The following is a 23,245-nucleotide window of genomic DNA, read 5'->3' as shown; positions in this document are numbered from 1 at the left end:
GTGCCGGATTTTACGCATTATAGTATGGAGGTGGCAGCAGCATGAGCAGACCACAGAGTGGCAAGGTGACATAGTGTGGAGGTAGCAGCAGCATCAGGAGACCACAGAGTGACCCGGTTACAGAGTGGAGAAGTGGGTGGCAATACCAGTACCAGCTCAGGATGGTGGGTTAAGAAGGAGCACTTGGTATCAGATGTTTAGCATCAGGCGGGTGGCAGCATCAGAATAGTAGCTGAGGCAGGTAGCCAGAAGAAACCGGTCTCTTTTGTCAAAGTGTTGGTGTGGCAACATCAATGATTTAGTCTGATGCATCAGGCATTGGTGGGTGGAAATCCTGGCTGATCCACACCTGATTCATCTTGACAAAGGTCAGTCTTTCCACAGGTGAGTTCTTCTTGGGGTAACTATGACCCCACTGCACTAAACACCCGCTCTGAAGCCACACTACGCACCAGTTGAAGCCACAAATCCAGGTTGGCTGCCCAGTAGTCCAGAAGATCTTCAATTACGGCTGGCAGGGTGCACACCAAGTATGCCACCACCTGCTGTCACGGCCATGCCCATGACCGTGACTCCTTTACCGCATGCGGTTGCCTGCGGTTTTGTATGGGCGTTCAACCACGGGTGAGGGCCGCTTGTCTGTGGCCTCACTTGTGGTTGCCGCGGGCAACCAGTGTTTTTAGCAGCAGAGCAGCCTGTGCGTTGCTAGGCAGCTTGCTGCCCTGGCATGCGGTCACACCTAGCAACCTTCTGTTAGGTGTGTGTGTTGTGTGCACCGTGTGTTATGTCAGAGTGTGCACTTTCCCCTTTAAGTGGTGTTTTCCCTTCCTTGGTGTTGGAAGGGTTAATCTCCTTCCTAGTGTGTGTGCACTGGGTGTGTCCGTTTGTGGGTGTGGCTGCCTGGGCTATAAAGCCTCAGTTGAGACAGACTTCTGAGGGGTACTCCAGCCTTGTAAGCTGGAGGAACTCTCCTGGTCTTTTCCATCTGCCAGTGTGGGCCACCCTTGTCATCATAAATTGTTATACACTATGTTATGTTATGATCAGTTGATTTGTTCCTGTGTATAGCTGTGCAGCTATGGATCTGGGTTCCTGTGTGTGGTTGTGTGTTTGCTGGGTTCATTGAATCTTGTCTGGACTTCAGCTTGCCTGCACAGGGATCCAGTCAGCAAGGCTGTGGCAGGTAAGTGGATCTTGTTCACATTACCTGCCATATCCATAGTACTGTTTGTGTTCCCCCATTTTCCCAACAGCTTGGCCGTTGAGACTCCTGCTCCTCCGTGCCTAGGAGGAGTGGGGCGTCTTACTCTGACTCCTAGCGCAGGGACCGGACGGAGGGTGAGTTAGGGATCCGAGGTTCCTGCGCATGGGCCCTCCTACCTTTAAGGTCGGCCCATGCAGTTAGGAGTTAGGGTCAGGGTAGGGACGCTCTTAGGAGGTGACCTGCTCCCTATCCTGTTCTCCTGGCCGAGTAGGCCATAACATGACCTGGCTTTACACGGCTGAGGATTTCCCCCATCCTCAGCCGTGACACCTGCTGGTTCAGGTTCTGCTCTATTTCTAGCTGCTGGTGAGTAGTTTCTTCACTATGCGGGTGAAGAAAGCTGCTCATTAGCGACTCTAGACTCAGGCTGCTGCTGATGGAGATGGTACTGCTCCTGCCACCCCACCCCACCCCACACCAGCAGCCATGGCAATGGAACGTGATCGCAGAGGGCCCCCCCCCCCGGTCAGATCTGCGAGAGGATGGACGATGGCGCAGATAGGCAGCAGTCAACTGACTACATAGGATGTTTCTATAGTAGTTCAGTTTACAAAAAGACCCCCATTTTGGACCGGTAGCGAGGGTGCAACAAGCTGGAGAGCTAGAAGTCATCCCTCTGCCGAATGGTGACAATTCAGCTGTCACTACGCAAGCAAGTGAGCATGCATCGGGCCATTTGTGCAAGTGACTCGGAGGGACTTCCTGCCTCCATCTCCACTGCATACTGCCATGGTGTCTCTGGGTCCTTTGCCTCGTCTTCCTCATCGCCTTGTAGCTCCTCTGGCTGCGCCTGCTCCTCCTCTCCTGTCACCTGTGTAGAAAAACCACCCATATCGCTACACATTGTTTGTGCTCCAATGTTCTCCTCCTCCAGTTCAGCCCCCACAGACGGAGGCGCCACATCTCCAGTCCCACATTCTGAACATGAATATGGTTTCTCCCCTGTGTGAATTCTCTCATGTATAACAAGATATGCTTTCTGTTTAAAACATTTGCCACATTCTGAACATGAAAATGGCTTCTCCCCTGTGTGAATTCTCTTATGTTCAACAAGATGTGCTTTCTGTGTAAAACATTTGCCACATTCTGAACATGAAAATGGCTTCTCCCCTGTGTGAATTCTCTTATGTTCAACAAGATGTGCTTTCTGTGTAAAACATTTGCCACATTCTGAACATGAATATGGCTTCTCTCTTGTGTGACTTCTCTCATGGTTAACAAGATGTGCTTTCTGTGTAAAACATTTGCCACATTCTGAACATGAATATGGCTTCTCTCCTGTGTGATTTCTCTCATGGTTAACAAGATTTGATTTCTGTGTAAAACATTTGCCACATTCTGAACATGAATATGGCTTCTCTCCTGTGTGACTTCTCTTGTGTTTGCCAAGATCTGATTTTTGTGTAAAACATTTGCCACATTCTGAACATGAATATGGCTTCTCTCATGTGTGATTTCTCTCATGAGTAACAAGTATTGAATTATCTGTAAAACATTTCCCACATTTAGAGCATGAATATGGTTTCCTCCCTGTGTGAAGTCTCTCATGTCTAACAAGAGTTGATTTATCTGTAAAACATTTGCCACATTCTGAACAGGAATATGGTTTCTCCGCTGTGTGAATTCTTGCATGTGAAAAAAGATCTGATTTTTGTGCAAAACATTTCCCACATTCTGAACATGAATATGGTTTCTCTCCTTTGTGAATTCTCTTATGTGTAACAAGCTTTGATTTTTGCATAAAACATTTTCCACATTCTGAACATGAATATGACTTCTCTCCTGCATGAATTCCTCTGTGTGTAGAAAGACCTGAGCTTTTTGTGAACTCTTTACCACAATGAAACCTTTTACCCCCTTTCTGACCTATACTTGAGGTAACAATCTGTGATTGGTCAGGAAAAGGTTTCTCATGATTAGAGGGATAATATGACAGATCTGTACTATGAAATCCTGGATGTACATTAAGGGTAATGAGGTTTTCTCCTGTAGAGCGCAGCATGATAGCTTCATCTTCTACATTATAATTTAATGATAACATGAAGTTTTCCTCAGAATTCTTATTTGGATTCTCTGTGAAGATAAAAATTAGAATGTGTGATTTTTTCCCCAAAATAATAATAAATTACTAATAGGAGTTTACTATAAACCACCTAATATACCAGAGTCCACAGAAAATCTACTACTAAACGAGATAGACAAAGCGGCAAATCATAATGAGGTGGTTATAATGGAGGACTTCAACTACCCAGATATAGACTGGGAAACTGAAACTTGTATATCTCATAAAGGAAACAGGTTATTGGCAACAACCAAAGACAATTACCTCTCCCAACTGGTTCAGGACCCAACTAGAGGGTCGGCCATACTGGACTTAGTATTAACCAATAGGCCTGACAGAACAACAGATGTGCAGGTTGGGGGTCACCTGGGAAATAGTGACCATAAAGTAATAACCTTCCAATTATCATTCAAAAGAGCGTTTCTACAGGGAGGAACAAAAATACCAAACTTCAAAAAAGCTAAATTTAGCCATAGGCCTAACTAACTGGGACAAAGTCCTCAAAAATAAAAATACAGCCACAAAATGGGATATATTTAAAAGCATCCTAAAATCTCTTTGTGAGAGGCCAAAAAAAAAATATCTTCTATGAACTCGCCATGCCCCTCTCGGAATGCCTTGGGGTGTCTTCTTTCCAAAATGGGGTCACTTTTGGGGTATTTATACTGCCCTGGCATTTTAGGGGCCCTAAAGCGTGAGAAGTAGTTTGGAATCCAAATGCTTAAAAAATGCCCTGTGAAATCCTAAAGGTACTCATTGGAATTTGGGCCCCTTTGTCCACCTAGGCTGCAAAAAAGTGTCACACATGTGGTATCGCCGTACTCAGGAGAAGTAGGGCAATGTGTTTTGGGGTGTATTTTTACATATACCCATGCTGGGTGAGAGAAATATCTCTGTAAATTGACAACTTTGTATAAACAAATAAAAAAAGTTGTGATTTACAGAGATATTTCTCACACACAGGATGGGTATGTGTGAAAAGACACCCCAAAACACATTGCCCTACTTATGCTGAGTATGGCGATACCACATGTTTGACACTTTTTTGCAGCCTAGGTGCGCAAAGGGGTCCAAATTCCAATGAGTACCTTTTAGGAGGGCATTTTTAGACATTTGGATTCCAGACTTCTTCTCACGCTTTAGGCCCCTAAAATGCCAGGGCAGTATAAATACCCCACATGTGACCCCATTTTGGAAAGAAGACACCCCAAGGTATTCCGTGAGGGGCATGGCGAGTTCATAGATTTATTTTTTTTGGCACAAGTTAGCAGAAATAGATTTTTGTTTTTTCTCCCTTTCGGCTAACTTGGGACAAACAGTTCAATCTTTCATGGACTCAATATGCCCCTCAGCGAATACCTTGGGGTATCTTCTTTCCAAAATGGGGTCATTTGTGGGGTGTTTGTACTGCCCTGGCATTTGAGGGTCTCCGCAATCATTACATGTATGGCCAGCATTAGGAGTTTCTGCTATTCTCCTTATATTGAGCATACGGGTAATGAGATTTTTTTTTCCGTTCAGCCTCTGGGCTGAAAGAAAAAATGAATGGCACAGATTTCTTCATTCGCATCGATCAATGTGGATGAAAAAATCTCTGCCAAAAAATGTGCAAAAAAAAAAAAAGAGGGGAAAGGCGTCTGCCAGGACATAGGAGCTCCGCCCAACATCCAAACCCACTTAGCTCGTATGCCCTGGCAAACCCGATTTCTCCATTCACATCAATCGATGTGGATGAATAAATCATTGCCAGAATTTTATTTTATTTTTTTATACAAAGTGTTTGCCAAAGCATATGAACACCGCCTCCTCAGCTCATAAGCCTCGGCAAACGTATCTTTTTTACTGCAGAGGAGAAATCTCGTCTTGCAGTGTCGCATACACCGACTTTTGTGTAATCTCACAGCAGCGCAATGCTTCTGTCAGAATGCACATCAGTGCTGCAGCTGGTTGATCGCTTAGTCCACCTAGAAGGTAAAAAAAACCAGGCAGCAACGCAATAAATTTATTAACATTAACTTTATATAACATTTGAAACAGAACATTAACTTTTATAAACTTTATTGAACATTTGAAACAGAACATTAACTTTTTTGCATACCTGTGATTTTTTATTTTTTTTTACCTTTAGAGGATAAACCTCTCCTTCCCCATGGGACAATGTGCAAAGCGCAAATCGCCCAGAGATGAGGCGAAGTACATTATGCACTTTGTCCCAAGTGAAAGGAGAGGTTTGTGGCAGCTCTGTGTGAAAGGGCCCTAAGACCCCTGTGTGCCTATCCTGTGTCACGCAATCCCTACACTAATAGTGTACCTGAGTGTGGAACTTGCGGAAACACTCCCCTATGCATAGGGCAGGCTGGTCAGGACAAAAAACTGTGGTGTCACGCCTTATTCCAGCCCTGCTACAGACACAACATCTTTTTCTTGGGGAACAGTGAGTTGGGGTACCAGGATAGACACTCGGGAAGTGTCTGGCATGTAGCCGGCTCACTACATCAGGGACTTGGGGCACGGACCCTCCTGGATACAGGAGTTCCGAAATGATCTCTTCCTGGAATTTTAGGAAGGATCCCGTTCTCCCAGCCTTACTGTAGAGAACAAAACTATTATAGACAGCCAATTGAATTAAATAGACAGACACCTTCTTATACCAGCATCTGGTGCGGCGGGACACTAAATAGGGAGCCAACATATGGTCATTGAAGTCCACCCCTCCCATGTGAAGGTTATAGTCGTGGACAGAGAGGGGTTTCTCAATGACTCCAGTTGCCCTTTCAATTTCTACTGTCGTGTCTGCAAATGCTTTGCTGCATACCTCGGTTGTAACGAGTAGTTATTTCAGTCAACGTTGCTCTTCTATCAGCTTGAATCAGTCGGCCCATTCTCCTCTGACCTCTAGCATCCACAAGGCATTTTTGCCCACAGGACTGCCGCATACTGGATGTTTTTCCCTTTTCACACCATTCTTTGTAAACCCTAGAAATGGTTGTGCGTGAAAATCCCAGTAACTGAGCAGATTGTGAAATACTCAGACCGGCCTGTCTGGCACCAACAACCATGCCACGCTCAAAATTGCTTAAATCACCTTTCTTTCCCATTCTGACATTCAATTTGGAGTTCAGGAGATTGTCTTGACTAGGAGCACACCCCTAAATGCATTGAAGCAACTGCCATGTGATTGGTTGACTAGATAATTGCATTAATGAGAAATAGAACAGGTGTTCCTAATAATTCTTTAGGTGAGTGTATATTGATACAGTATATTGTCTTTTTAATTCTTACTAACCGCTGACTATTTTTCCTATAGTATCTATGGCTGTAGTCATTGGTATTATTATCTCAGATGTACATTTTGACCATTCCACCACATGAGTATATCTCCACACACTCACACATTTCATCCCGATTCTCCACTTCATTCAAAATAAGCCTTCCATCACACCAATACCATTGATCTACATTTCATTCATCAATCAACACCTTCCACGTTTATTATTGTTATTTTCGCTGTATTTCCCGTTATCTTCTTCCTTAATATGCGTCTAATTACCCCTGGAACGCAAAACTCTACTTCCGGGGTCACGTGACGCTGCAGTGGGACATGATCGGCGCTCCGAACAGCCTGTATTAGATATAAATGGCTGTGATCGCAGGCTAGCGTCCTGTGATCCAGCCTACTGCCTCCCCACCACTAAAATAAGGTAAAATACTTTCGAATAATGATTATAACATTATTTACAGATTACTCTTCTCCAGCTTCCTCATCCAATTGTGTTTTTTTTTTTCATGTTCTGCAATTTTCCTGTGGCCATTTCCACATACAGTCCATCTGCATTGGACTATCTTCCTATCTCTATCTATTAGGGACTATACGCTTCCCTCATATCTTCATTTTTAGTATACATGACTATTTCCATTATTATATGTTGTGCTTTAATAATTCTTCTAGAATTTTTCTTTGGGATCTTTTTAAACATGTCTATCTGGTTACATCATTAATGGGGCCTATGTTATTATATGACAGATAATAAGACCGCTGAGGAAGGTCAAATCATCCAGTCAAAATCATTATCAAGAGTGGTTGTCTAAGTGGGCTTACAATGTAACTGGATCTTGAATTTTGTATGATATTGCATCAATAAATAACCTAAATTGTAAACAAATATTCTGTGTGCCGGATTTTACGCATTATAGTATGGAGGTGGCAGCAGCATGAGCAGACCACAGAGTGGCAAGGTGACATAGTGTGGAGGTAGCAGCAGCATCAGGAGACCACAGAGGGACCCGGTTACAGAGTGGAGAAGTGGGTGGCAATACCAGTACCAGCTCAGGATGGTGGGTTAAGAAGGAGCACTTGGTATCAGATGTTTAGCATCAGGCGGGTGGCAGCATCAGAATAGTAGCTGAGGCAGGTAGCCAGAAGAAACCGGTCTCTTTTGTCAAAGTGTTGGTGTGGCAACATCAATGATTTAGTCTGATGCATCAGGCATTGGTGGGTGGAAATCCTGGCTGATCCACACCTGATTCATCTTGACAAAGGTCAGTCTTTCCACAGGTGAGTTCTTCTTGGGGTAACTATGACCCCACTGCACTAAACACCCGCTCTGAAGCCACACTACGCACCAGTTGAAGCCACAAATCCAGGTTGGCTGCCCAGTAGTCCAGAAGATCTTCAATTACGGCTGGCAGGGTGCACACCAAGTATGCCACCACCTGCTGGTTCAGGTTCTGCTCTATTTCTAGCTGCTGGTGAGTAGTTTCTTCACTATGCGGGTGAAGAAAGCTGCTCATTAGCGACTCTAGACTCAGGCTGCTGCTGATGGAGATGGTACTGCTCCTGCCACCCCACCCCACCCCACACCAGCAGCCATGGCAATGGAACGTGATCGCAGAGGGCCCCCCCCCGGTCAGATCTGCGAGAGGATGGACGATGGCGCAGATAGGCAGCAGTCAACTGACTACATAGGATGTTTCTATAGTAGTTCAGTTTACAAAAAGACCCCCATTTTGGACCGGTAGCGAGGGTGCAACAAGCTGGAGAGCTAGAAGTCATCCCTCTGCCGAATGGTGACAATTCAGCTGTCACTACGCAAGCAAGTGAGCATGCATCAGGCCATTTGTGCAAGTGACTCGGAGGGACTTCCTGCCTCCATCTCCACTGCATACTGCCATGGTGTCTCTGGGTCCTTTGCCTCGTCTTCCTCATCGCCTTGTAGCTCCTCTGGCTGCGCCTGCTCCTCCTCTCCTGTCACCTGTGTAGAAAAACCACCCATATCGCTACACATTGTTTGTGCTCCAATGTTCTCCTCCTCCAGTTCAGCCCCCACAGACGGAGGCGCCACATCTCCAGTCCCACATTCTGAACATGAATATGGTTTCTCCCCTGTGTGAATTCTCTCATGTATAACAAGATATGCTTTCTGTTTAAAACATTTGCCACATTCTGAACATGAAAATGGCTTCTCCCCTGTGTGAATTCTCTTATGTTCAACAAGATGTGCTTTCTGTGTAAAACATTTGCCACATTCTGAACATGAAAATGGCTTCTCCCCTGTGTGAATTCTCTTATGTTCAACAAGATGTGCTTTCTGTGTAAAACATTTGCCACATTCTGAACATGAATATGGCTTCTCTCTTGTGTGACTTCTCTCATGGTTAACAAGATGTGCTTTCTGTGTAAAACATTTGCCACATTCTGAACATGAATATGGCTTCTCTCCTGTGTGATTTCTCTCATGGTTAACAAGATTTGATTTCTGTGTAAAACATTTGCCACATTCCGAACATGAATATGGCTTCTCTCCTGTGTGACTTCTCTTGTGTTTGCCAAGATCTGATTTTTGTGTAAAACATTTGCCACATTCTGAACATGAATATGGCTTCTCTCATGTGTGATTTCTCTCATGAGTAACAAGTATTGAATTATCTGTAAAACATTTCCCACATTTAGAGCATGAATATGGTTTCCTCCCTGTGTGAAGTCTCTCATGTCTAACAAGAGTTGATTTATCTGTAAAACATTTGCCACATTCTGAACAGGAATATGGTTTCTCCGCTGTGTGAATTCTTGCATGTGAAAAAAGATCTGATTTTTGTGCAAAACATTTCCCACATTCTGAACATGAATATGGTTTCTCTCCTTTGTGAATTCTCTTATGTGTAACAAGCTTTGATTTTTGCATAAAACATTTTCCACATTCTGAACATGAATATGACTTCTCTCCTGCATGAATTCCTCTGTGTGTAGAAAGACCTGAGCTTTTTGTGAACTCTTTACCACAATGAAACCTTTTACCCCCTTTCTGACCTATACTTGAGGTAACAATCTGTGATTGGTCAGGAAAAGGTTTCTCATGATTAGAGGGATAATATGACAGATCTGTACTATGAAATCCTGGATGTACATTAAGGGTAATGAGGTTTTCTCCTGTAGAGCGCAGCATGATAGCTTCATCTTCTACATTATAATTTAATGATAACATGAAGTTTTCCTCAGAATTCTTATTTGGATTCTCTGTGAAGATAAAAATTAGAATGTGTGATTTTTTCCCCAAAATAATAATAAATTACTAATAGGAGTTTACTATAAACCACCTAATATACCAGACTCCACAGAAAATCTACTACTAAACGAGATAGACAAAGCGGCAAATCATAATGAGGTGGTTATAATGGAGGACTTCAACTACCCAGATATAGACTGGGAAACTGAAACTTGTATATCTCATAAAGGAAACAGGTTATTGGCAACAACCAAAGACAATTACCTCTCCCAACTGGTTCAGGACCCAACTAGAGGGTCGGCCATACTGGACTTAGTATTAACCAATAGGCCTGACAGAACAACAGATGTGCAGGTTGGGGGTCACCTGGGAAATAGTGACCATAAAGTAATAACCTTCCAATTATCATTCAAAAGAGCGTTTCTACAGGGAGGAACAAAAATACCAAACTTCAAAAAAGCTAAATTTAGCCATAGGCCTAACTAACTGGGACAAAGTCCTCAAAAATAAAAATACAGCCACAAAATGGGATATATTTAAAAGCATCCTAAAATCTCTTTGTGAGAGGCCAAAAAAAAAATATCTTCTATGAACTCGCCATGCCCCTCTCGGAATGCCTTGGGGTGTCTTCTTTCCAAAATGGGGTCACTTTTGGGGTATTTATACTGCCCTGGCATTTTAGGGGCCCTAAAGCGTGAGAAGTAGTTTGGAATCCAAATGCTTAAAAAATGCCCTGTGAAATCCTAAAGGTACTCATTGGAATTTGGGCCCCTTTGTCCACCTAGGCTGCAAAAAAGTGTCACACATGTGGTATCGCCGTACTCAGGAGAAGTAGGGCAATGTGTTTTGGGGTGTATTTTTACATATACCCATGCTGGGTGAGAGAAATATCTCTGTAAATTGACAACTTTGTATAAACAAATAAAAAAAGTTGTGATTTACAGAGATATTTCTCACACACAGGATGGGTATGTGTGAAAAGACACCCCAAAACACATTGCCCTACTTATGCTGAGTATGGCGATACCACATGTTTGACACTTTTTTGCAGCCTAGGTGCGCAAAGGGGTCCAAATTCCAATGAGTACCTTTTAGGAGGGCATTTTTAGACATTTGGATTCCAGACTTCTTCTCACGCTTTAGGCCCCTAAAATGCCAGGGCAGTATAAATACCCCACATGTGACCCCATTTTGGAAAGAAGACACCCCAAGGTATTCCGTGAGGGGCATGGCGAGTTCATAGATTTATTTTTTTTGGCACAAGTTAGCAGAAATAGATTTTTGTTTTTTCTCCCTTTCGGCTAACTTGGGACAAACAGTTCAATCTTTCATGGACTCAATATGCCCCTCAGCGAATACCTTGGGGTGTCTTCTTTCCAAAATGGGGTCATTTGTGGGGTGTTTGTACTGCCCTGGCATTTGAGGGTCTCCGCAATCATTACATGTATGGCCAGCATTAGGAGTTTCTGCTATTCTCCTTATATTGAGCATACGGGTAATGAGATTTTTTTTTCCGTTCAGCCTCTGGGCTGAAAGAAAAAATGAATGGCACAGATTTCTTCATTCGCATCGATTAATGTGGATGAAAAAATCTCTGCCAAAAAATGTGCAAAAAAAAAAAAAGAGGGGAAAGGCGTCTGCCAGGACATAGGAGCTCCGCCCAACATCCAAACCCACTTAGCTCGTATGCCCTGGCAAACCCGATTTCTCCATTCACATCAATCGATGTGGATGAATAAATCATTGCCAGAATTTTATTTTATTTTTTTATACAAAGTGTTTGCCAAAGCATATGAACACCGCCTCCTCAGCTCATAAGCCTCGGCAAACGTATCTTTTTTACTGCAGAGGAGAAATCTCGTCTTGCAGTGTCGCATACACCGACTTTTGTGTAATCTCACAGCAGCGCAATGCTTCTGTCAGAATGCACATCAGTGCTGCAGCTGGTTGATCGCTTAGTCCACCTAGAAGGTAAAAAAAACCAGGCAGCAACGCAATAAATTTATTAACATTAACTTTATATAACATTTGAAACAGAACATTAACTTTTATAAACTTTATTGAACATTTGAAACAGAACATTAACTTTTTTGCATACCTGTGATTTTTTTTTTTTTTTTACCTTTAGAGGATAAACCTCTCCTTCCCCATGGGACAATGTGCAAAGCGCAAATCGCCCAGAGATGAGGCGAAGTACATTATGCACTTTGTCCCAAGTGAAAGGAGAGGTTTGTGGCAGCTCTGTGTGAAAGGGCCCTAAGACCCCTGTGTGCCTATCCTGTGTCACGCAATCCCTACACTAATAGTGTACCTGTGTGTGGAACTTGCGGAAACACTCCCCTATGCATAGGGCAGGCTGGTCAGGACAAAAAACTGTGGTGTCACGCCTTATTCCAGCCCTGCTACAGACACAACATCTTTTTCTTGGGGAACAGTGAGTTGGGGTACCAGGATAGACACTCGGGAAGTGTCTGGCATGTAGCCGGCTCACTACATCAGGGACTTGGGGCACGGACCCTCCTGGATACAGGAGTTCCGAAATGATCTCTTCCTGGAATTTTAGGAAGGATCCCGTTCTCCCAGCCTTACTGTAGAGAACAAAACTATTATAGACAGCCAATTGAATTAAATAGACAGACACCTTCTTATACCAGCATCTGGTGCGGCGGGACACTAAATAGGGAGCCAACATATGGTCATTGAAGTCCACCCCTCCCATGTGAAGGTTATAGTCGTGGACAGAGAGGGGTTTCTCAATGACTCCAGTTGCCCTTTCAATTTCTACTGTCGTGTCTGCAAATGCTTTGCTGCATACCTCGGTTGTAACGAGTAGTTATTTCAGTCAACGTTGCTCTTCTATCAGCTTGAATCAGTCGGCCCATTCTCCTCTGACCTCTAGCATCCACAAGGCATTTTTGCCCACAGGACTGCCGCATACTGGATGTTTTTCCCTTTTCACACCATTCTTTGTAAACCCTAGAAATGGTTGTGCGTGAAAATCCCAGTAACTGAGCAGATTGTGAAATACTCAGACCGGCCTGTCTGGCACCAACAACCATGCCACGCTCAAAATTGCTTAAATCACCTTTCTTTCCCATTCTGACATTCAATTTGGAGTTCAGGAGATTGTCTTGACTAGGAGCACACCCCTAAATGCATTGAAGCAACTGCCATGTGATTGGTTGACTAGATAATTGCATTAATGAGAAATAGAACAGGTGTTCCTAATAATTCTTTAGGTGAGTGTATATTGATACAGTATATTGTCTTTTTAATTCTTACTAACCGCTGACTATTTTTCCTATAGTATCTATGGCTGTAGTCATTGGTATTATTATCTCAGATGTACATTTTGACCATTCCACCACATGAGTATATCTCCACACACTCACACATTTCATCCCGATTCTCCACTTCATTCAAAATAAGCCTTCCATCACACCAATACCATTGATCTACATTTCATTCATCAATCAACACCTTCCACGTTTATTATTGTTATTTTCGCTGTATTTCCCGTTATCTTCTTCCTTAATATGCGTCTAATTACCCCTGGAACGCAAAACTCTACTTCCGGGGTCACGTGACGCTGCAGTGGGACATGATCGGCGCTCCGAACAGCCTGTATTAGATATAAATGGCTGTGATCGCAGGCTAGCGTCCTGTGATCCAGCCTACTGCCTCCCCACCACTAAAATAAGGTAAAATACTTTCGAATAATGATTATAACATTATTTACAGATTACTCTTCTCCAGCTTCCTCATCCAATTGTGTTTTTTTTTTTCATGTTCTGCAATTTTCCTGTGGCCATTTCCACATACAGTCCATCTGCATTGGACTATCTTCCTATCTCTATCTATTAGGGACTATACGCTTCCCTCATATCTTCATTTTTAGTATACATGACTATTTCCATTATTATATGTTGTGCTTTAATAATTCTTCTAGAATTTTTCTTTGGGATCTTTTTAAACATGTCTATCTGGTTACATCATTAATGGGGCCTATGTTATTATATGACAGATAATAAGACCGCTGAGGAAGGTCAAATCATCCGGTCAAAATCATTATCAAGAGTGGTTGTCTAAGTGGGCTTACAATGTAACTGGATCTTGAATTTTGTATGATATTGCATCAATAAATAACCTAAATTGTAAACAAATATTCTGTGTGCCGGATTTTACGCATTATAGTATGGAGGTGGCAGCAGCATGAGCAGACCACAGAGTGGCAAGGTGACATAGTGTGGAGGTAGCAGCAGCATCAGGAGACCACAGAGGGACCCGGTTACAGAGTGGAGAAGTGGGTGGCAATACCAGTACCAGCTCAGGATGGTGGGTTAAGAAGGAGCACTTGGTATCAGATGTTTAGCATCAGGCGGGTGGCAGCATCAGAATAGTAGCTGAGGCAGGTAGCCAGAAGAAACCGGTCTCTTTTGTCAAAGTGTTGGTGTGGCAACATCAATGATTTAGTCTGATGCATCAGGCATTGGTGGGTGGAAATCCTGGCTGATCCACACCTGATTCATCTTGACAAAGGTCAGTCTTTCCACAGGTGAGTTCTTCTTGGGGTAACTATGACCCCACTGCACTAAACACCCGCTCTGAAGCCACACTACGCACCAGTTGAAGCCACAAATCCAGGTTGGCTGCCCAGTAGTCCAGAAGATCTTCAATTACGGCTGGCAGGGTGCACACCAAGTATGCCACCACCTGCTGGTTCAGGTTCTGCTCTATTTCTAGCTGCTGGTGAGTAGTTTCTTCACTATGCGGGTGAAGAAAGCTGCTCATTAGCGACTCTAGACTCAGGCTGCTGCTGATGGAGATGGTACTGCTCCTGCCACCCCACCCCACCCCACACCAGCAGCCATGGCAATGGAACGTGATCGCAGAGGGCCCCCCCCCGGTCAGATCTGCGAGAGGATGGACGATGGCGCAGATAGGCAGCAGTCAACTGACTACATAGGATGTTTCTATAGTAGTTCAGTTTACAAAAAGACCCCCATTTTGGACCGGTAGCGAGGGTGCAACAAGCTGGAGAGCTAGAAGTCATCCCTCTGCCGAATGGTGACAATTCAGCTGTCACTACGCAAGCAAGTGAGCATGCATCGGGCCATTTGTGCAAGTGACTCGGAGGGACTTCCTGCCTCCATCTCCACTGCATACTGCCATGGTGTCTCTGGGTCCTTTGCCTCGTCTTCCTCATCGCCTTGTAGCTCCTCTGGCTGCGCCTGCTCCTCCTCTCCTGTCACCTGTGTAGAAAAACCACCCATATCGCTACACATTGTTTGTGCTCCAATGTTCTCCTCCTCCAGTTCAGCCCCCACAGACGGAGGCGCCACATCTCCAGTCCCACATTCTGAACATGAATATGGTTTCTCCCCTGTGTGAATTCTCTCATGTATAACAAGATATGCTTTCTGTTTAAAACATTTGCCACATTCTGAACATGAAAATGGCTTCTCCCCTGTGTGAATTCTCTTATGTTCAACAAGATGTGCTTTCTGTGTAAAACATTTGCCACATTCTGAACATGAAAATGGCTTCTCCCCTGTGTGAATTCTCTTATGTTCAACAAGATGTGCTTTCTGTGTAAAACATTTGCCACATTCTGAACATGAATATGGCTTCTCTCTTGTGTGACTTCTCTCATGGTTAACAAGATGTGCTTTCTGTGTAAAACATTTGCCACATTCTGAACATGAATATGGCTTCTCTCCTGTGTGATTTCTCTCATGGTTAACAAGATTTGATTTCTGTGTAAAACATTTGCCACATTCCGAACATGAATATGGCTTCTCTCCTGTGTGACTTCTCTTGTGTTTGCCAAGATCTGATTTTTGTGTAAAACATTTGCCACATTCTGAACATGAATATGGCTTCTCTCATGTGTGATTTCTCTCATGAGTAACAAGTATTGAATTATCTGTAAAACATTTCCCACATTTAGAGCATGAATATGGTTTCCTCCCTGTGTGAAGTCTCTCATGTCTAACAAGAGTTGATTTATCTGTAAAACATTTGCCACATTCTGAACAGGAATATGGTTTCTCCGCTGTGTGAATTCTTGCATGTGAAAAAAGATCTGATTTTTGTGCAAAACATTTCCCACATTCTGAACATGAATATGGTTTCTCTCCTTTGTGAATTCTCTTATGTGTAACAAGCTTTGATTTTTGCATAAAACATTTTCCACATTCTGAACATGAATATGACTTCTCTCCTGCATGAATTCCTCTGTGTGTAGAAAGACCTGAGCTTTTTGTGAACTCTTTACCACAATGAAGCCTTTTACCCCCTTTCTGACCTATACTTGAGGTAACAATCTGTGATTGGTCAGGAAAAGGTTTCTCATGATTAGAGGGATAATATGACAGATCTGTACTATGAAATCCTGGATGTACATTAAGGGTAATGAGGTTTTCTCCTGTAGAGCGCAGCATGATAGCTTCATCTTCTACATTATAATTTAATGATAACATGAAGTTTTCCTCAGAATTCTTATTTGGATTCTCTGTGAAGATAAAAATTAGAATGTGTGATTTTTTCCCCAAAATAATAATAAATTACTAATAGGAGTTTACTATAAACCACCTAATATACCAGAGTCCACAGAAAATCTACTACTAAACGAGATAGACAAAGCGGCAAATCATAATGAGGTGGTTATAATGGAGGACTTCAACTACCCAGATATAGACTGGGAAACTGAAACTTGTATATCTCATAAAGGAAACAGGTTATTGGCAACAACCAAAGACAATTACCTCTCCCAACTGGTTCAGGACCCAACTAGAGGGTCGGCCATACTGGACTTAGTATTAACCAATAGGCCTGACAGAACAACAGATGTGCAGGTTGGGGGTCACCTGGGAAATAGTGACCATAAAGTAATAACCTTCCAATTATCATTCAAAAGAGCGTTTCTACAGGGAGGAACAAAAATACCAAACTTCAAAAAAGCTAAATTTAGCCATAGGCCTAACTAACTGGGACAAAGTCCTCAAAAATAAAAATACAGCCACAAAATGGGATATATTTAAAAGCATCCTAAAATCTCTTTGTGAGAGGCCAAAAAAAAAATATCTTCTATGAACTCGCCATGCCCCTCTCGGAATGCCTTGGGGTGTCTTCTTTCCAAAATGGGGTCACTTTTGGGGTATTTATACTGCCCTGGCATTTTAGGGGCCCTAAAGCGTGAGAAGTAGTTTGGAATCCAAATGCTTAAAAAATGCCCTGTGAAATCCTAAAGGTACTCATTGGAATTTGGGCCCCTTTGTCCACCTAGGCTGCAAAAAAGTGTCACACATGTGGTATCGCCGTACTCAGGAGAAGTAGGGCAATGTGTTTTGGGGTGTATTTTTACATATACCCATGCTGGGTGAGAGAAATATCTCTGTAAATTGACAACTTTGTATAAACAAATAAAAAAAGTTGTGATTTACAGAGATATTTCTCACACACAGGATGGGTATGTGTGAAAAGACACCCCAAAACACATTGCCCTACTTATGCTGAGTATGGCGATACCACATGTTTGACACTTTTTTGCAGCCTAGGTGCGCAAAGGGGTCCAAATTCCAATGAGTACCTTTTAGGAGGGCATTTTTAGACATTTGGATTCCAGACTTCTTCTCACGCTTTAGGCCCCTAAAATGCCAGGGCAGTATAAATACCCCACATGTGACCCCATTTTGGAAAGAAGACACCCCAAGGTATTCCGTGAGGGGCATGGCGAGTTCATAGATTTATTTTTTTTGGCACAAGTTAGCAGAAATAGATTTTTGTTTTTTCTCCCTTTCGGCTAACTTGGGACAAACAGTTCAATCTTTCATGGACTCAATATGCCCCTCAGCGAATACCTTGGGGTGTCTTCTTTCCAAAATGGGGTCATTTGTGGGGTGTTTGTACTGCCCTGGCATTTGAGGGTCTCCGCAATCATTACATGTATGGCCAGCATTAGGAGTTTCTGCTATTCTCCTTATATTGAGCATACGGGTAATGAGATTTTTTTTTCCGTTCAGCCTCTGGGCTGAAAGAAAAAATGAATGGCACAGATTTCTTCATTCGCATCGATCAATGTGGATGAAAAAATCTCTGCCAAAAAATGTGCAAAAAAAAAAAAAGAGGGGAAAGGCGTCTGCCAGGACATAGGAGCTCCGCCCAACATCCAAACCCACTTAGCTCGTATGCCCTGGCAAACCCGATTTCTCCATTCACATCAATCGATGTGGATGAATAAATCATTGCCAGAATTTTATTTTATTTTTTTATACAAAGTGTTTGCCAAAGCATATGAACACCGCCTCCTCAGCTCATAAGCCTCGGCAAACGTATCTTTTTTACTGCAGAGGAGAAATCTCGTCTTGCAGTGTCGCATACACCGACTTTTGTGTAATCTCACAGCAGCGCAATGCTTCTGTCAGAATGCACATCAGTGCTGCAGCTGGTTGATCGCTTAGTCCACCTAGAAGGTAAAAAAAACCAGGCAGCAACGCAATAAATTTATTAACATTAACTTTATATAACATTTGAAACAGAACATTAACTTTTATAAACTTTATTGAACATTTGAAACAGAACATTAACTTTTTTGCATACCTGTGATTTTTTATTTTTTTTTACCTTTAGAGGATAAACCTCTCCTTCCCCATGGGACAATGTGCAAAGCGTAAATCGCCCAGAGATGAGGCGAAGTACATTATGCACTTTGTCCCAAGTGAAAGGAGAGGTTTGTGGCAGCTCTGTGTGAAAGGGCCCTAAGACCCCTGTGTGCCTATCCTGTGTCACGCAATCCCTACACTAATAGTGTACCTGTGTGTGGAACTTGCGGAAACACTCCCCTATGCATAGGGCAGGCTGGTCAGGACAAAAAACTGTGGTGTCACGCCTTATTCCAGCCCTGCTACAGACACAACATCTTTTTCTTGGGGAACAGTGAGTTGGGGTACCAGGATAGACACTCGGGAAGTGTCTGGCATGTAGCCGGCTCACTACATCAGGGACTTGGGGCACGGACCCTCCTGGATACAGGAGTTCCGAAATGATCTCTTCCTGGAATTTTAGGAAGGATCCCGTTCTCCCAGCCTTACTGTAGAGAACAAAACTATTATAGACAGCCAATTGAATTAAATAGACAGACACCTTCTTATACCAGCATCTGGTGCGGCGGGACACTAAATAGGGAGCCAACATATGGTCATTGAAGTCCACCCCTCCCATGTGAAGGTTATAGTCGTGGACAGAGAGGGGTTTCTCAATGACTCCAGTTGCCCTTTCAATTTCTACTGTCGTGTCTGCAAATGCTTTGCTGCATACCTCGGTTGTAACGAGTAGTTATTTCAGTCAACGTTGCTCTTCTATCAGCTTGAATCAGTCGGCCCATTCTCCTCTGACCTCTAGCATCCACAAGGCATTTTTGCCCACAGGACTGCCGCATACTGGATGTTTTTCCCTTTTCACACCATTCTTTGTAAACCCTAGAAATGGTTGTGCGTGAAAATCCCAGTAACTGAGCAGATTGTGAAATACTCAGACCGGCCTGTCTGGCACCAACAACCATGCCACGCTCAAAATTGCTTAAATCACCTTTCTTTCCCATTCTGACATTCAATTTGGAGTTCAGGAGATTGTCTTGACTAGGAGCACACCCCTAAATGCATTGAAGCAACTGCCATGTGATTGGTTGACTAGATAATTGCATTAATGAGAAATAGAACAGGTGTTCCTAATAATTCTTTAGGTGAGTGTATATTGATACAGTATATTGTCTTTTTAATTCTTACTAACCGCTGACTATTTTTCCTATAGTATCTATGGCTGTAGTCATTGGTATTATTATCTCAGATGTACATTTTGACCATTCCACCACATGAGTATATCTCCACACACTCACACATTTCATCCCGATTCTCCACTTCATTCAAAATAAGCCTTCCATCACACCAATACCATTGATCTACATTTCATTCATCAATCAACACCTTCCACGTTTATTATTGTTATTTTCGCTGTATTTCCCGTTATCTTCTTCCTTAATATGCGTCTAATTACCCCTGGAACGCAAAACTCTACCTCCGGGGTCACGTGACGCTGCAGTGGGACATGATCGGCGCTCCGAACAGCCTGTATTAGATATAAATGGCTGTGATCGCAGGCTAGCGTCCTGTGATCCAGCCTACTGCCTCCCCACCACTAAAATAAGGTAAAATACTTTCGAATAATGATTATAACATTATTTACAGATTACTCTTCTCCAGCTTCCTCATCCAATTGTGTTTTTTTTTTTCATGTTCTGCAATTTTCCTGTGGCCATTTCCACATACAGTCCATCTGCATTGGACTATCTTCCTATCTCTATCTAATAGGGACTATACGCTTCCCTCATATCTTCATTTTTAGTATACATGACTATTTCCATTATTATATGTTGTGCTTTAATAATTCTTCTAGAATTTTTCTTTGGGATCTTTTTAAACATGTCTATCTGGTTACATCATTAATGGGGCCTATGTTATTATATGACAGATAATAAGACCGCTGAGGAAGGTCAAATCATCCGGTCAAAATCATTATCAAGAGTGGTTGTCTAAGTGGGCTTACAATGTAACTGGATCTTGAATTTTGTATGATATTGCATCAATAAATAACCTAAATTGTAAACAAATATTCTGTGTGCCGGATTTTACGCATTATAGTATGGAGGTGGCAGCAGCATGAGCAGACCACAGAGTGGCAAGGTGACATAGTGTGGAGGTAGCAGCAGCATCAGGAGACCACAGAGTGACCCGGTTACAGAGTGGAGAAGTGGGTGGCAATACCAGTACCAGCTCAGGATGGTGGGTTAAGAAGGAGCACTTGGTATCAGATGTTTAGCATCAGGCGGGTGGCAGCATCAGAATAGTAGCTGAGGCAGGTAGCCAGAAGAAACCGGTCTCTTTTGTCAAAGTGTTGGTGTGGCAACATCAATGATTTAGTCTGATGCATCAGGCATTGGTGGGTGGAAATCCTGGCTGATCCACACCTGATTCATCTTGACAAAGGTCAGTCTTTCCACAGGTGAGTTCTTCTTGGGGTAACTATGACCCCACTGCACTAAACACCCGCTCTGAAGCCACACTACGCACCAGTTGAAGCCACAAATCCAGGTTGGCTGCCCAGTAGTCCAGAAGATCTTCAATTACGGCTGGCAGGGTGCACACCAAGTATGCCACCACCTGCTGGTTCAGGTTCTGCTCTATTTCTAGCTGCTGGTGAGTAGTTTCTTCACTATGCGGGTGAAGAAAGCTGCTCATTAGCGACTCTAGACTCAGGCTGCTGCTGATGGAGATGGTACTGCTCCTGCCACCCCACCCCACCCCACACCAGCAGCCATGGCAATGGAACGTGATCGCAGAGGGCCCCCCCCCGGTCAGATCTGCGAGAGGATGGACGATGGCGCAGATAGGCAGCAGTCAACTGACTACATAGGATGTTTCTATAGTAGTTCAGTTTACAAAAAGACCCCCATTTTGGACCGGTAGCGAGGGTGCAACAAGCTGGAGAGCTAGAAGTCATCCCTCTGCCGAATGGTGACAATTCAGCTGTCACTACGCAAGCAAGTGAGCATGCATCGGGCCATTTGTGCAAGTGACTCGGAGGGACTTCCTGCCTCCATCTCCACTGCATACTGCCATGGTGTCTCTGGGTCCTTTGCCTCGTCTTCCTCATCGCCTTGTAGCTCCTCTGGCTGCGCCTGCTCCTCCTCTCCTGTCACCTGTGTAGAAAAACCACCCATATCGCTACACATTGTTTGTGCTCCAATGTTCTCCTCCTCCAGTTCAGCCCCCACAGACGGAGGCGCCACATCTCCAGTCCCACATTCTGAACATGAATATGGTTTCTCCCCTGTGTGAATTCTCTCATGTATAACAAGATATGCTTTCTGTTTAAAACATTTGCCACATTCTGAACATGAAAATGGCTTCTCCCCTGTGTGAATTCTCTTATGTTCAACAAGATGTGCTTTCTGTGTAAAACATTTGCCACATTCTGAACATGAAAATGGCTTCTCCCCTGTGTGAATTCTCTTATGTTCAACAAGATGTGCTTTCTGTGTAAAACATTTGCCACATTCTGAACATGAATATGGCTTCTCTCTTGTGTGACTTCTCTCATGGTTAACAAGATGTGCTTTCTGTGTAAAACATTTGCCACATTCTGAACATGAATATGGCTTCTCTCCTGTGTGATTTCTCTCATGGTTAACAAGATTTGATTTCTGTGTAAAACATTTGCCACATTCCGAACATGAATATGGCTTCTCTCCTGTGTGACTTCTCTTGTGTTTGCCAAGATCTGATTTTTGTGTAAAACATTTGCCACATTCTGAACATGAATATGGCTTCTCTCATGTGTGATTTCTCTCATGAGTAACAAGTATTGAATTATCTGTAAAACATTTCCCACATTTAGAGCATGAATATGGTTTCCTCCCTGTGTGAAGTCTCTCATGTCTAACAAGAGTTGATTTATCTGTAAAACATTTGCCACATTCTGAACAGGAATATGGTTTCTCCGCTGTGTGAATTCTTGCATGTGAAAAAAGATCTGATTTTTGTGCAAAACATTTCCCACATTCTGAACATGAATATGGTTTCTCTCCTTTGTGAATTCTCTTATGTGTAACAAGCTTTGATTTTTGCATAAAACATTTTCCACATTCTGAACATGAATATGACTTCTCTCCTGCATGAATTCCTCTGTGTGTAGAAAGACCTGAGCTTTTTGTGAACTCTTTACCACAATGAAGCCTTTTACCCCCTTTCTGACCTATACTTGAGGTAACAATCTGTGATTGGTCAGGAAAAGGTTTCTCATGATTAGAGGGATAATATGACAGATCTGTACTATGAAATCCTGGATGTACATTAAGGGTAATGAGGTTTTCTCCTGTAGAGCGCAGCATGATAGCTTCATCTTCTACATTATAATTTAATGATAACATGAAGTTTTCCTCAGAATTCTTATTTGGATTCTCTGTGAAGATAAAAATTAGAATGTGTGATTTTTTCCCCAAAATAATAATAAATTACTAATAGGAGTTTACTATAAACCACCTAATATACCAGAGTCCACAGAAAATCTACTACTAAACGAGATAGACAAAGCGGCAAATCATAATGAGGTGGTTATAATGGAGGACTTCAACTACCCAGATATAGACTGGGAAACTGAAACTTGTATATCTCATAAAGGAAACAGGTTATTGGCAACAACCAAAGACAATTACCTCTCCCAACTGGTTCAGGACCCAACTAGAGGGTCGGCCATACTGGACTTAGTATTAACCAATAGGCCTGACAGAACAACAGATGTGCAGGTTGGGGGTCACCTGGGAAATAGTGACCATAAAGTAATAACCTTCCAATTATCATT

The 23,245-nt window shown here is 43.0% G+C and overlaps 1 protein-coding gene and 2 pseudogenes across 1 annotated transcript in view; 1 reads left to right on the top strand and 2 right to left on the bottom strand.

The window, feature by feature from the left end:
- The window catches only part of LOC120991124 (zinc finger protein 585A-like), a 2,129,672-nt gene that overhangs the window by 140,422 nt on the left and 1,966,005 nt on the right, over window positions 1-23,245 (top strand). The gene's annotated exons all lie outside the window — the stretch shown is intronic.
- Window positions 2,190-9,840, bottom strand: LOC120991894 (annotated as a pseudogene).
- LOC120991893 overlaps window positions 15,196-23,245 on the bottom strand; it is a 92,091-nt pseudogene continuing 84,041 nt past the window's right edge.

Source organism: Bufo bufo, chromosome 2 (genome assembly GCF_905171765.1).
Source record: "Bufo bufo chromosome 2, aBufBuf1.1, whole genome shotgun sequence".
NCBI lineage: Eukaryota > Metazoa > Chordata > Amphibia > Anura > Bufonidae > Bufo > Bufo bufo.
The sequence above is the reverse complement of the archived record's forward strand: the minus strand, read 5'-3'. Positions and strand labels throughout refer to the sequence as shown.